The 12,803-nt window shown below is 41.4% G+C and overlaps 1 pseudogene; it reads right to left on the minus strand.

The window, feature by feature from the left end:
* Window positions 1–3,862: 3,862 nt before the first annotated feature.
* LOC131304401 (receptor-like protein EIX2) lies at window positions 3,863–7,301 on the minus strand (annotated as a pseudogene).
* Between the last annotated feature and the right edge of the window lie 5,502 nt (window positions 7,302–12,803).

Here is a 12,803-nt window from a genome sequence, read left to right on the forward strand (position 1 = left end):
AGCAAAAGATAAGAGACTCTATTGTTAAAGAATAACTTATTTGTTTCCGGTTTTGGCCTAACGGCAATGTGGAGTCGCACGTCTGTTGGTGGGTCTCCGGGTCTATCCGTCTCATTCCTTCGACGTCTCGGGTGATTCTTTGTTGACGTTGTTGGATTTGTGATTTGACAAAAACTTTTCAGAGGTTACTCTTGCAGATTTGTTGATGCGAAGATCGTTAGGTGGCACCGTTTGATGTTGGTGGGGTTGCCTGGCAACCTTGTGGGCGGTGGTGGTTTGGGTGGAGGTTGGGATTGCTTTTGTTGGGCTTATTTGGTTGTCGTCATTTCCATGTGTTGTTGAGAGTGTTTCTTCTTCTCGGATGGTTCTTATGATAGTTAGTGGCATGGGATTAGCGGGCGAGTTAGGTGTCGATTGTGATGCATTTCGTTTATTATGATGCTTTGTACTCTCTATCCTTTTAACCTCTGGTTAATAAAATTTTCTTTACTGTTCAAAAATAAAAAATAAAAAAGAACAACTTATTTGTATTGTCAAATAGCAAATTGACCTGCAAATCAAAAGATTGGTGACTACTTCAAAGTTACTGCAGGAAATCCGACATTGTTTGGTCCCAGAGATATAATCAGCTCTCTCCAGTCACTGAGGATGGTCGCCCGCACAATGAGCCATTGCTGCTCATTTCACAGCATTTGTAGCCTCCTCTAGAGGCCCCTTATTCTCTGTTCCGCCACGCGCATGCGGTCTCCTACGACCGCAAGGTTCGCCCGGCGCAAGTTTCTCGAAGAAAGAAAAGAATGAACGATGGTGGTCAGATAGGGGAGCAGTCTCATTTTGGGAAGGCATAGAGAGAAAAAAGATAGGAGTTGATATATAGCCTTGGAGTCCTTAGGCGATAGTAGTTATGCCATTACGCCCAACTAAATCTCATACGATCTCTTGACTATTCTTGTCTCACACATATCAAATAAACCATTTACATATTTCCCTGGGTTACTTATACCACCTTGTTCTCTACTTGTCTTTATCCTGTTCGGAAACTAAACATGTCTAAATGAAATTTCTAACTTGTCTAAAATTTGTAGATACTTTCTGCACGATGAAATGGGACTTTATCCCGATTTTGAATGGGTTTCCTCGTTAGAACGCAGCAAACTTTCCATCTACTCTGGCAAGAGCAGCAGTACTAAAAGGTCGGGTTGGACAGGTGTTTATACCCATTTTTGGCCAAAAAACCAGGAAATGGATTTACGGGCTAAAAGGTGGCCTTGAGGGTCGAAGCTCTAACCTTAAAAGACCTTACGACCAATTGCCTACGAATTAGGGCCGGTTCTTAAGAAATGTTGGGCCTTCCATAAAGGCTCACATCAGTTAAAGGCCCAAGGCTTGAATTAGTCCACTATGCCTGAGTATTTCGTCCAGGCCTAACCCAAATTCCTAATAACAAGGCCTACGAAGTAAGCCCAAATCGGTAGGAGCCTTGGTTTTCTCACCAGGCTTGGGCTCAGAAGGATTACAATGGACAAAGGCCCATGATTTACCACAAGTTCAGGCCTAATTGATGAAATAGGCCCGCTGCTTTAAGAACATCATTTAAAGCCTTTCATGAGCAAGAAAGGGGCCTTAAGCTGCTCACAAGCAGCTCAAAGGCCTAGAATGTTCTTGTTGGGCAGGTCTGGACAAGCTGCTCACAAGCAGCTCAAAGGCCTTAAGCTGCTCACAAGCAGCTCAAAGGCCTAGAATGTTCTTGCTGTGCAGGTCTGGACAAGCTACTCACAAGCAGCTCAAAGGCCTTAAACTGCTCACAAGCAGCTCAAATGCCTAGAATGTTCTTGCTGTGCAGGTCTGGACAAGCTACTCACAAGCAGCTCAAAGGCCTAGAAGCCTAGAATGTTCTTGCTGGGCAGGTTTGGACAAGCTACTCACAAGCAGCTCAAAGGCCTAGAATGTTCTTGCTGGGCAGGTCTGGACAAGCTGCTCACAAGCAGCTCAAAGGTCTTCAGCTGCTCACACGCAGCTCAAAGGCCTAGAATATTCTTGCTAGGCAGATCTAGGTAAGCTGCTCACAAGCAGCTCAAGGTCTGAACTGGTGGGACTCCATTCTTCAGCATGATGCAAGGCCAGCGACAGGTGGCATACATGCAACCCATGAAGATGCTAGTGAATGACTCTTGCATATCTAAGCAAGCTGCTCACAAGCAGCTCACCCAGGTCTGCTTGATCTTTTGATTCTCGATCCTTCTTCCATAAGGAATCAGGCTCAAAGGATTTGAGGGCCCTCAAGAAGTGCAAGGCCCAATAAAGTGATAGAAAAGCCTGGAGTAATATTAGTTTTCAGCTGTGGTGGGCCCGGAAGGAGTCCATTCAAGCAATAGCTTGAGTATTGAAGCAACTCAAATGGCCTAGATGCTGCAGGAATTGAAATTCTTTTTGCCCTTTTACAAAGAAAAGAAGGATTTCTTAGGCCTTTGCCGTTTTCTTGGAGTAAAAGGCACGTTTTTGTTCAAAGAGCAGCCCCTCATTGGAGCATTTCGAAGCTGCTCAAGTCCAAGCCTTTGCTAGAAGGCCACATGACAACCATGCATTGGAGCATTTTGAAGCAGCTCAAGGCCTGTAGCTCCTATAACTCTCACTTTTGGAGGCCTTGGCAAAGGTCCACGACCATCAAGCCCACGGCTTACCCAATTTATCTTTTCATTGTCTTTACTTTCCCGTTCAATCTAGCACGGACTAGATTTTATTTCCTTATCCAAACTTTGTTAAACCGATTAATAAAGTTTGTTTTCATTCCTTCTTTACCTTTCAGTCCTTTCCTTTTCTTTTATCCATTTTCTAACAACGCTTAGGAAATATTTAAGTCCTTATCCAGCAAAGGCGAACAACGAACCATCACGAGGCCTTACCCTTTGGGCCTAGCACTATCGTTTGAAAGAAGTCAGATTTTTGAGGCACCAAGGCCTTGAAAACAACTTGGACAGTAGACCTGTCTTGGCACGCCCGCAACACACAAGCCCACTTGGTTTCGACGCATTTTGTGGAGAAACAACAGGTAGGTGGAGATTCCCTCTTCGAATCGGAGAAGTGACTCAATTCACACATAACTCTGTTGATCCTTTATTCGACTTATTCTCCTCGCTCTATTCAACTCATACATAACGGATACATGAGTCTAAGTTTCCTTATATTTTTTAACAGGAAAAAGAAAGATCACTTTAAACGCACAAGTAATTGCAGACTTATACTTGAACTGGGATTTTGTTTCCCTTTTGCACATTTTGTCGTCCTCTTCCTCATCATACAGGTGAAAAGTTGATATTTTTTTTCTTGTTAATCATTTTCTACCAATCAAGCACCCTAATGTACGTTGGCGTGAGGAAAAATAAAAGCTTTGAATGACTTGTAAACTAAATATGAGCGCAATCATACAAAGAAGAACTCTCAAAGTATGAGTGAGTATCTCCTAACCTTCTTTCGCAAAAAAGCTTATAAGAGTATGTACGACTATGATAGGAAAAATAGCTAGTGAAAAAGGTGCAAGCACTTACCAATTGATATATCTTTGGTAAAAATAGCTAGTGAAAAAGGTGCAAGCACTTACCGATTGATATATCTTTGGTTCAAGTTTGGAGTTCGAGATTGAGAGAGCATGTTATTTCACTATTGGTACCTCCGCATATACTCCCCGTCATCAGAGAACTTCGTGCATTTCCCATCTTCCTGTTCATTCTGTAATTCTTCCAGCTTTACTGTAGAGGCCCGATGTGATATAGTTTTGAAGGGTTGAAGATGGTTTTCTTCCCATCTTTGTATTTACATGAACTTCCTGCTCTTTGTAAATGCATACCACTGTTGGATGCAGTAATTCAATGAAATGAAGATACATGTCTTCATAATCTTATTGCAAGATACAAATACAAGGTGGTATGCATACCACTGTTGTAGTCTAATTACATTTACCATATCTAATTATACAAAGTCTGGTCCAAACATTATCCAGAAATCGAAAATATGCATATCTCCATGACTTGATGAAGAATATAGGTCCACAAACACCCCAAAAACCTGTAGCAAATCCAATAGCCATAAACAAGTAGAACCAATCCACTCCAGATCCATCACCTGTATCATCTCCTTTGTTTTCTGCACTCGGTGTAGTTTTTCCATGACCGACGCTACAATTCTTTGTAAGTGGAAGCCCACAAAGCTTGTTGCCGACGAAGCTGGAAGCATTGAAACCCTGAAGTTGGGTGCCTGATGGAATTCGACCTGACAAGTTATTAAAAGACAGATCCAAGTAACTTAAAAAAGTCAGGTTTGATACGCTTGGAGGAATTTCACCATAGAGTTGGTTTCTGGATAAATCAAGAGCCCCAAGCTGCCCCATGCTACCAATCTTCTTTGGAATCACACCACTCAAATGATTTCTGGACATATTCAGCGAAATCAATCCCGCAAGCCTTGTTAGTTCCTCGGGAATCCTTCCAGTAAAATTGTTGTCCGAAAGGTCCATGATTGCTACAAGTGCCAGAATCTTGTCATAGCGATAAATGTTTCCTTTCATCATCAAAAGTTCATTCTCCATGTAACCAACAATACTGATGCTACCTTTGTCAAAACTGCTTTTTGTTTCTTGAAATTCAGGATCGTAAGTATAGTAGATAGGACTGCTGGAATTCAGTTTCACTGCCATGGCAGTGAAATTATTGATACACCGTGGTATCGCTCCGGAGAAAATGTTTTGTGCAAGATCCAAGATTTGAAGAGAGGCAAGACGGCAAAGCTCTGGAGGTATCACGCCGTTCATCTTATTCGAACGAAGGGTAAGAATCCTCAAACGTGCAAGGCTGTCCCCCATCCATGTTGGTATGCTTCCAGTGAACTCATTCTCACTGAGGTCAAGCACCACTAAATCCTTGCATTTCTGCAACGACCAACTAATTTTTCCCGAGAGATGGTTATTGCGCAAGTGCAGTGATGCCAATGAAACCAATTCCCCCATGGAGCTTGGAATACTTCCTGTGAAGTCGTTGTTTCCTAGCTCTAGGATGCGTAGTGATGGCCAACTCATCCAACAGTTAGGAATTTCACCTGAGAGTAGGTTTTCTCCTAGATGAAGCACGGTGGGAAGAATGGTGGAAACTGTTGTGTCGTTCACACATAGGAAGTCTGAGATACCGCCAGAAAATGAATTGTTCGAAAAATCCAGCTCAAGAATGAAGGTTTTGGAGGGGAGACGGGGTAACGGACCATTCAAATGGTTAGAATTCAAGTAAATATATGCAATCTTGAGGATACCACTATATGCAATCTCGCCATAGATTTGGTTGTGAGAGACATTTAGGAAATATAAAGACATGTTCCATAACCAACTAGGAATTCTGTCTGATATTCCAGTATTGGATATGTCAAGGGTATCAAGACTCTTTTGTGATTTAAGCCATGCGGGAAACTTAGGGCCCAAATGCCATGATGCAAGTTCTAGGTTTTCAAGTTGAAATGGAGGGATCCAATTGGGACTCACACTTAGAGTCAACCGGTTTCCAGTGGCACTGAAATCCATGAGATTTACCAGATTGGTGAAATGAACTTCAGACACCATGCCTTCTAACAAATTATTGCGCATGCCAAGAACACGCAACATTGAAAGGTGTCCAAGACTTTCGGGAAGAGTTCCATTTAATTGATTTCCAGCAAGAATCAGTGTTTCCAAGTATTTCAATCTTCCTATAGTCCCTGGAATAGGACCACCAACAAGATTATTCTCTAGATTAAGCTCTCGTACATTTTCAAATTGCCCAAGTTCCTTGGGTATTTCACCAGAAAGTTGATTCTCCTGCAAGAACAATGTCTCCAAGGCATATGAGGAGCATTTTGATGAACTTTTAAACAATTCTCCCTCAATTTTGTTGTTTGATAAATCAATAAAGCTCAAATTGCAAAGATTTCCTATTGAGTTAGGTAGCCTTCCCCCAAGTCTGTTAAATGATAGGTCCAGAGTAACAACAGAGGCTAGGTTTCCAATGGTATTCGGTAGCTCGCCTTCAAGTTCATTATATGATAGGTCCAGGGTGACAACAGAAGTGAGGTTTCCAATCTCATGTGATATTCCACCTTTGAACTTACTGCCGGTCATGTTAAGGTACTCAAGATGACTAAAACTATACAGCCAACTCGGTATGCTACATTTGAGGACATTTTGAGATAGATCAAGATATCTGAGACTGGTCATGTTGGGAACTAGAACAACTGGAAAGGGACCTTCAAATGCGTTTTCCAGGTCAAGACGAACGAGACTACTCATCCTAAACAAAGAAGTAGGTAAAGATTCAAACTGGTTGTGAGAGACATCAAGGGTCACGAGAAAAGTTAGGTTCTGTAAACCTTCAGGTATACCCACTAAATCACACCAAGCTAGATCAAGCGAAATGAGGTTACTAAGACTAAAGATCCACCTAGGCATCACAGGGCCAAAGAAGTTACTAGAAAGATCGAGCACAACAAGAGAGGTAAAATTAACAATAGGGAGAGGAGGAATGTTAAGAAGTATGCAACCGGCAAGGTGCAACTCTACTAAAGAAGGGAGCTTGTTAATTACCTGTAGCCAGTCGGGCGTTAGGTCCACACTACTTAAGTCAAGGTGTTCCAAATGGGGAAGAAGAGGAAGCCACTGAAGGCCGCCGCCCTTAACATCCAACTCATAATTTTTTCCGAGGCTTAGAAAACGCAAGGTCGACGCATTTCCAAGTTGACGGGGGATCGTTCCCCCGAAGCTTGCGTCCTACAGGTTAAGATATTCAAGACTTGCCAAAGATCCGATAAAGGAAGGAATCGGCATTCCTCCGAAGTTGTTTCGACTGAGGTCCAAGTAACCAAGTTGCTTCAAACTCAACAAGGAATGATTTATTTCACCTCCCAAAGTTGAGTTATCAAACCCATGACCATACGGTATTTGATTTCGAAGGTGGAGCTCGAGGACATGGCCAGTTGTGTTGTCACATACCACTCCTGCCCAGTAGTTGCAGCAGTCGTGTTCGACCTCCCAAGAAGAGAGTCGCTCCAAAGGGTCTTTTAGGCCTTGTTTGAAGATTAGGAGAGCTCGTTTCTCGCTCTCCAAGCAAAGCGCGTTGACATGGCTCCCGTTGCAGAAGCTAAAATCAATGGCTAATATGGTGAGATAGCCAAGAACAAGAAATGCCACAGTTTTCATAAACGTATTCATGGTTTGCAGATTTAGTGACCAGTTGTTGAATTGAGATGTATGGATGACAATATATTTAGTGTCCAACCATTCACTCAAGGTCGCATAGTCTTCCTTGACCATTGACATTGACTTTGACCAAAATAATTTGTCATTTAAATGACCCTATAGGAGTATTTATCATACTAGTGTTATGCGTCATGCTATGCCCGAAACCGCGTGTTCAGTGTTATTGGTGTTCTGCTATTGATCGATTCATATTTGGAAGCTGTGATTTTTTGGTTTGTTTGGATATTTGCCAAAAGCAAAATGAAATAAGAACAGAAGCGGGAATAAGAGGAAGGCCTAGGCATCTCAATAACAAAATGGAAAACCACACTAACTTTAGGTCATGCCTGGCATACCAAGTATCGAGCCTCTCACTCTAGAATTCATCTTCAAAAGTCTGAACTCCCCGTCAAAGAGTCACCACTTATACATCCGAGAGGCACATAATTGAGAAAAGTATAAACTATCCGCCTTGAATCTTCAATTACGTATAAGTACTGATCCCATAAATTCTAGTGAACAAAACTTGTCAAACAATTTTTATATGTAAGAGAAGCCGTACTTCCGCTCAAGAAGCTCAAAATTATTATGCCACACCAATGAAAATAAATTGCTACAGAAAACAATTTCCATACATGGATCATGATCCAACATTTAACGGTGCCAAGTCCCAAAACATACAAAAAAAAACAAGTAGCTGATAAATATGGAAGATAAAAACACTTCTGAGGTCTAGCAACTCCACGAGCCTCCTCAAGTGCCTTTAGACTTCTCCAGAGCAGCAACAAATGGTCATGTTAGTGCACAAACCACGTGGAATTTTTTCGAGATTTTGAAACAATAAGTTTCAAACCGGCGAAAACTCCCGCGAAATTCCCACGGCGAAATCGCATGATCAAAGCCGATAATCGTAAGCTATGTCCTCCATCACGATGTTGAATGAAATTATCCATGGAGTTGTGCGCCATGTGAAACGTAGATCATCGCCGTTCTTAACCAAGGCTCAGGTTAAGCTCCAGCTCGGAACCTGGTGAGGTCAGGAGTAAACCATCCCGAGGTTGGCGCTAAAGGTAACCAATGAGTTGTGAGACTGATTCCCGATCAAATACGCTCTTCTTTTCCCTCTTCTAAAATGCCGGATTGGACAGTTACAGATGCTTTGTTGAATGAAGAAGAAACTTGTTTCAAGATTATCTGTTTCTTTTCCGTCTCATGACGATTCTGCACTTGTCACATTAGCTTCCTTCACAAACCAACCAACCACTTCTTGTGGCCAAACATACTAAAAAATAAAGCAACAAAACGGAACGCAACAAGGCTAACCATCTCCCCAAAACAAACTTTAGCAGAAGCAAAGGATAGGAAACTCTATTGTTAAAAAATAGAAACTTATTTGTATATTGTCAAAGAGCAAATTGACCTGCAAATCATAAGATTCGTGGCTGACTTCAAAATTACTGCAGGAAATCCAACATTGTTTGTTCCCAGAGATGTAATCAGGTGACGAGAGAGAGAAACTGAAGCAGGACTGAAGGGCTAACGATTCGTTTTTCTCAGTTATGAGTATGGGCCATGTTGACTAAATGCCGTTCCTCTTAACAAAATAAGATGTAATCAGAAATCACCAAGCAAATGGATAAGTAGAGACCGAGCGAGGACCATTATCAGAGGAACAAACGCACCCACGAAATCAACAAACTTCTTGTTGCATATTTGATTGAGAAATGATAGTTATGCCATTGCTGAATGGAATCACTCACATCTGGCATACTGTCTGTCATTGAAACATATGAAACGAACCCACCTCTTTGCCCCGACAGAACCTGATAACCGGATCCATTAGCCTACAGTCCACCCCACCATAACACCACGAAACGAAGATTTCCCAACATAATTAACTAATACTACACAAATAAACCATTTACATATTTCCCTGGGTTATACCACCTTGTTCTCTACTTGTCCTTAAAACAATTGTTGTAGTTTCTTAAGTTTATCCATGGACTCACCTTGGGACATCTCCCTCATAGCTGCTCCATTAATATGTACCCTATTTGTTCTGTTTGTGTCAATTCAACACCTCCAGAGAGAGAACTTGGGGCTAAACCATACCGACGAAAACAGCTTCACATCATGGAGTCATAGACCACACACAGTCCGCATTGATTAGTATACGTACTCATCATCTGACCTCTTCTTAACCTTACAAGTTTCTTCCCTCTTCGAATCGGAGAAGTGACTCAATTCACACATCTCTGCCAATCCTTTATTCAACTTATTCTCCTCGCTCTATTCAACTCGTACATAACTGTTACCTACATGAGTGTAAGTTTCCTTATGTTTTTTAACAGGAAAAAGAAAGACCACTTTAAACGCACAAGTAATTGTGCACTTATACTTGAACTGGGATTGTGTTTCCCTTTTGCACATTTCGTCATCCTCTTCCTCATCATACAGGTGAAAAGTTGATTTTTTTTTTCTCGTTAACCATTTTCTACCAATCAAGCGCCCCAATGTTGGCATGAGGAAAAATAGAAGCTTTGAACGACTTGAAAACTAAATATGAGCACAATCGCACGAATAGGAACTCTCAAAGTTTGAGTGAGTATCTCATAACCTTCTTTGGCAAAAAAAGCTTATAAAAGACCCCTTACAATGAGCTACTACTATACTTTCAGCTCTTAGTTCGTATTCCCTCAAACATATCAGGGAAAAGTGTGTAACTCACCAAAAGAGAATCTCTAAAAGGAGACCAAAAACAATTCCTAAATATGCTTAAATATTACATGTTGGTTATGTTCCTTGGCTTAGTGTTGCGATTGCGGTGTGGCGTGGAAACCTTCAAAACAGAAAGTTAAAACAATTTCAAGTGGCAACCAACACGCGGAAACTAAAACTGGTTTATTTATTTTTGAGTAATATAGGGCAAATAATAGGCTGGAAAACCTTATCTCAGCACATTCATAGGAACAAAACCATAAATAACCCTTCTTATGGTAGAGTAGTCTTTTCATAGACGTATGTATTCATGGTTTGCAAAAATTTGTGATCGACCAGTTGTTGAGTTGAGATGTATGGATATGGTAAGATAACCATTCACTCAAGATTGCAATCACAAGGACCCACTCCCATCATTTTCCTAATTGTGAGAGTAGAATTCACTCACTTGCCAATCCACTTGTTCAGATTTTCTTGGACGTTTTCTTTGGGTTGAGAGCTCAATTTTCCAAGTCTTCCTTCACCATTGACATTGACTTGGACCACAATAATGTGACATTGACAATGACCCTATAGGAGTATTTATCATACTGCGTGCTCAGTGTTAATGGTGTTTTGCTATTTGACCGATTCATATTGTTTAACAGGACAAACCAACCAACCTCCACTTCTTGTGGCAGAACATAAAAAATAAAGCAACACAACTGAACGGAGCAAGGTTAACAACCATCTCCCCAGAACAAACTTTAGCAGAAGGAAAGGATAAGAAACTCTATTGTTAAATATTAACTTATTTGTTTCCGGTTTTGGCCTAATGGCAATGTGAAGTCGCGCATCTGTTGGTGGGCCTCCGGATCTATCCATCTCATCCCTTCGATATCTCGGGTGATTCTTGTGGAAAATAGTGTACTCTTATTGTAGTTCTTGTAATAGTTTAGGGGCTCTTATGTAAATGTAGAACTCTTGTACCCTAGATATAAGTATGACATTATTTGGTGGCTAAAGATTATTGAATATACATTTCGCAAACTTCTTCTCACTGCTGTATACTGGTATTTACAATTCTTTGCTGCCGTTGTTGGATTTGTGATTCGACCAAAACTTTTCGGAGATTTCTCTTGCAGGTTTTGTTGGTGTGGAGATCTTCGGGTGGCGCCGTTTGGTGTTGGTGGGGTTGCCTGGCAACCTTGTGGGCGGCAGTGGTTTGGGTGGAGGTTGGGGTTGCTTTTGTTGGTCTTTTTTGGTTGTTGTCATTTCCATGTATTGTTGTAGAGTGTTTCGTTTTCTGGGATGGTTCTTAGGACAATTAGCGGCATGGGATTAGCGAGCGAGTTAGGTGTCGATTGTGATGCATTTCGTTCATTATGATGCTTTGTACTATCTATCCTTTTAACCTTTGGTTAATACTAAAATTTTCTTTAATGTTCAAAAAAAAAAAAAACAACTTACTTGTATTGTCAAATAGCAAATTGACCTTCGGATCAAAAAAAAAAGAAAAGCAAATTGACCTGCAAATCAAAAGATTCGTGACTACTTCAAAATTACAGCAGGAAATCCAACATTGTTCGTTCCCAGAGTTATAGTCAGCTCTCTCCAGTCACTGAGGATGGTCGCCCGCACAATGAGCCGTTGCTGCTCATTTCGCAGCATTTGTAGCCTCCTCTCGACACCCCTTATTCTCTGTTCCGCCGCACGCATGCGGTCTCCTAAGTCCTACCACCTGAGGGTTCGCCTGGCGCAAGTGTCTCGAAGAATGAAAAGAATGAAAGATGGTAGTCAGATAGGAGAGTAGTCTCATTTTGGAAGGCGTAGAGAGAAAAAAAGATAGGCGTTGATAGCCTTCGAGTCCTTAGACGAGAGAGAGAAAACTGAAGCAGGACTGAAGGAATAACGATTCGTTTTTTCTCAATCACGAGTATGGGCCATCACGTTATCACAAATCGCCAAGCAAATGGATATGTAGAGACAGAGCGAGGACCGATATCAGATGAACAAACGTACCCACGAATCAAATAAACCATTCACATATTTCCCTGGGTTACTTATACCACCTTGTTCTCTACTTGTCTAAATGAATTTGCTAACATGTCTAAAAATATTATAGATACTTTCTGCATGATGCAATGGGGACTTTATCCCGATTTTGAATGGGTTTCCTCGTTAGAACGCAGCAAGCTTTCCATCTATTCTGGCTGGAGCAGCAGTACTAAAAGGTCGGGTTGGACCGGTTGGTGGATATTCCCTTCAATCGGTAGGGGAGGAGATGACAGATTCGTATCGAATGTTGAGGAAAGGGCATATCCATTTACGGCGTGGGATAGAGCATGGTGGTACACCGGTAAAACAATCGTTGCAGTTTCTTAAGTTTTATCCATGGACTCACCCATTGGGATATCTCTCTCATAGCCCCTCCAATAAAATGTACCTGATTTGTTCCGTTGGTGTCAATTCAACACCTTTAGAGAGATCGAGAACTTGGGGCTAAACCATACCAACGAAAACAGCTTCACATCATGGAGTCGTAGACCACACACAGTCCGTCCGCATTGATTAGTATACGTGCTCATCATCTGACCTCTTCTTGACCTTGCAAGTTTCTTCCCTCTTCGAATTGGAGCAGTGACTCCATTCAGACATAACTATGTTGATCCTTTATTTGACTTATTCTCCCTCATGCACATTTCGTCATCCTCTTCCTCATCATACAGGGTGAAAAGTTGATATACATATTTTTCGTTAATCATTTTCTACCAATCAAGCGCCCCAATGTTGGCAAGAGGAAAAATAGAAGCTTTGATCGAAGGACTTGTAAACTAAATATGAGCGCAATCTTACAAAT

The sequence above is a fragment of the Rhododendron vialii genome, chromosome 10a, assembly GCF_030253575.1.
Source record: "Rhododendron vialii isolate Sample 1 chromosome 10a, ASM3025357v1".
In the NCBI taxonomy this organism is placed as follows: domain Eukaryota; kingdom Viridiplantae; phylum Streptophyta; class Magnoliopsida; order Ericales; family Ericaceae; genus Rhododendron; species Rhododendron vialii.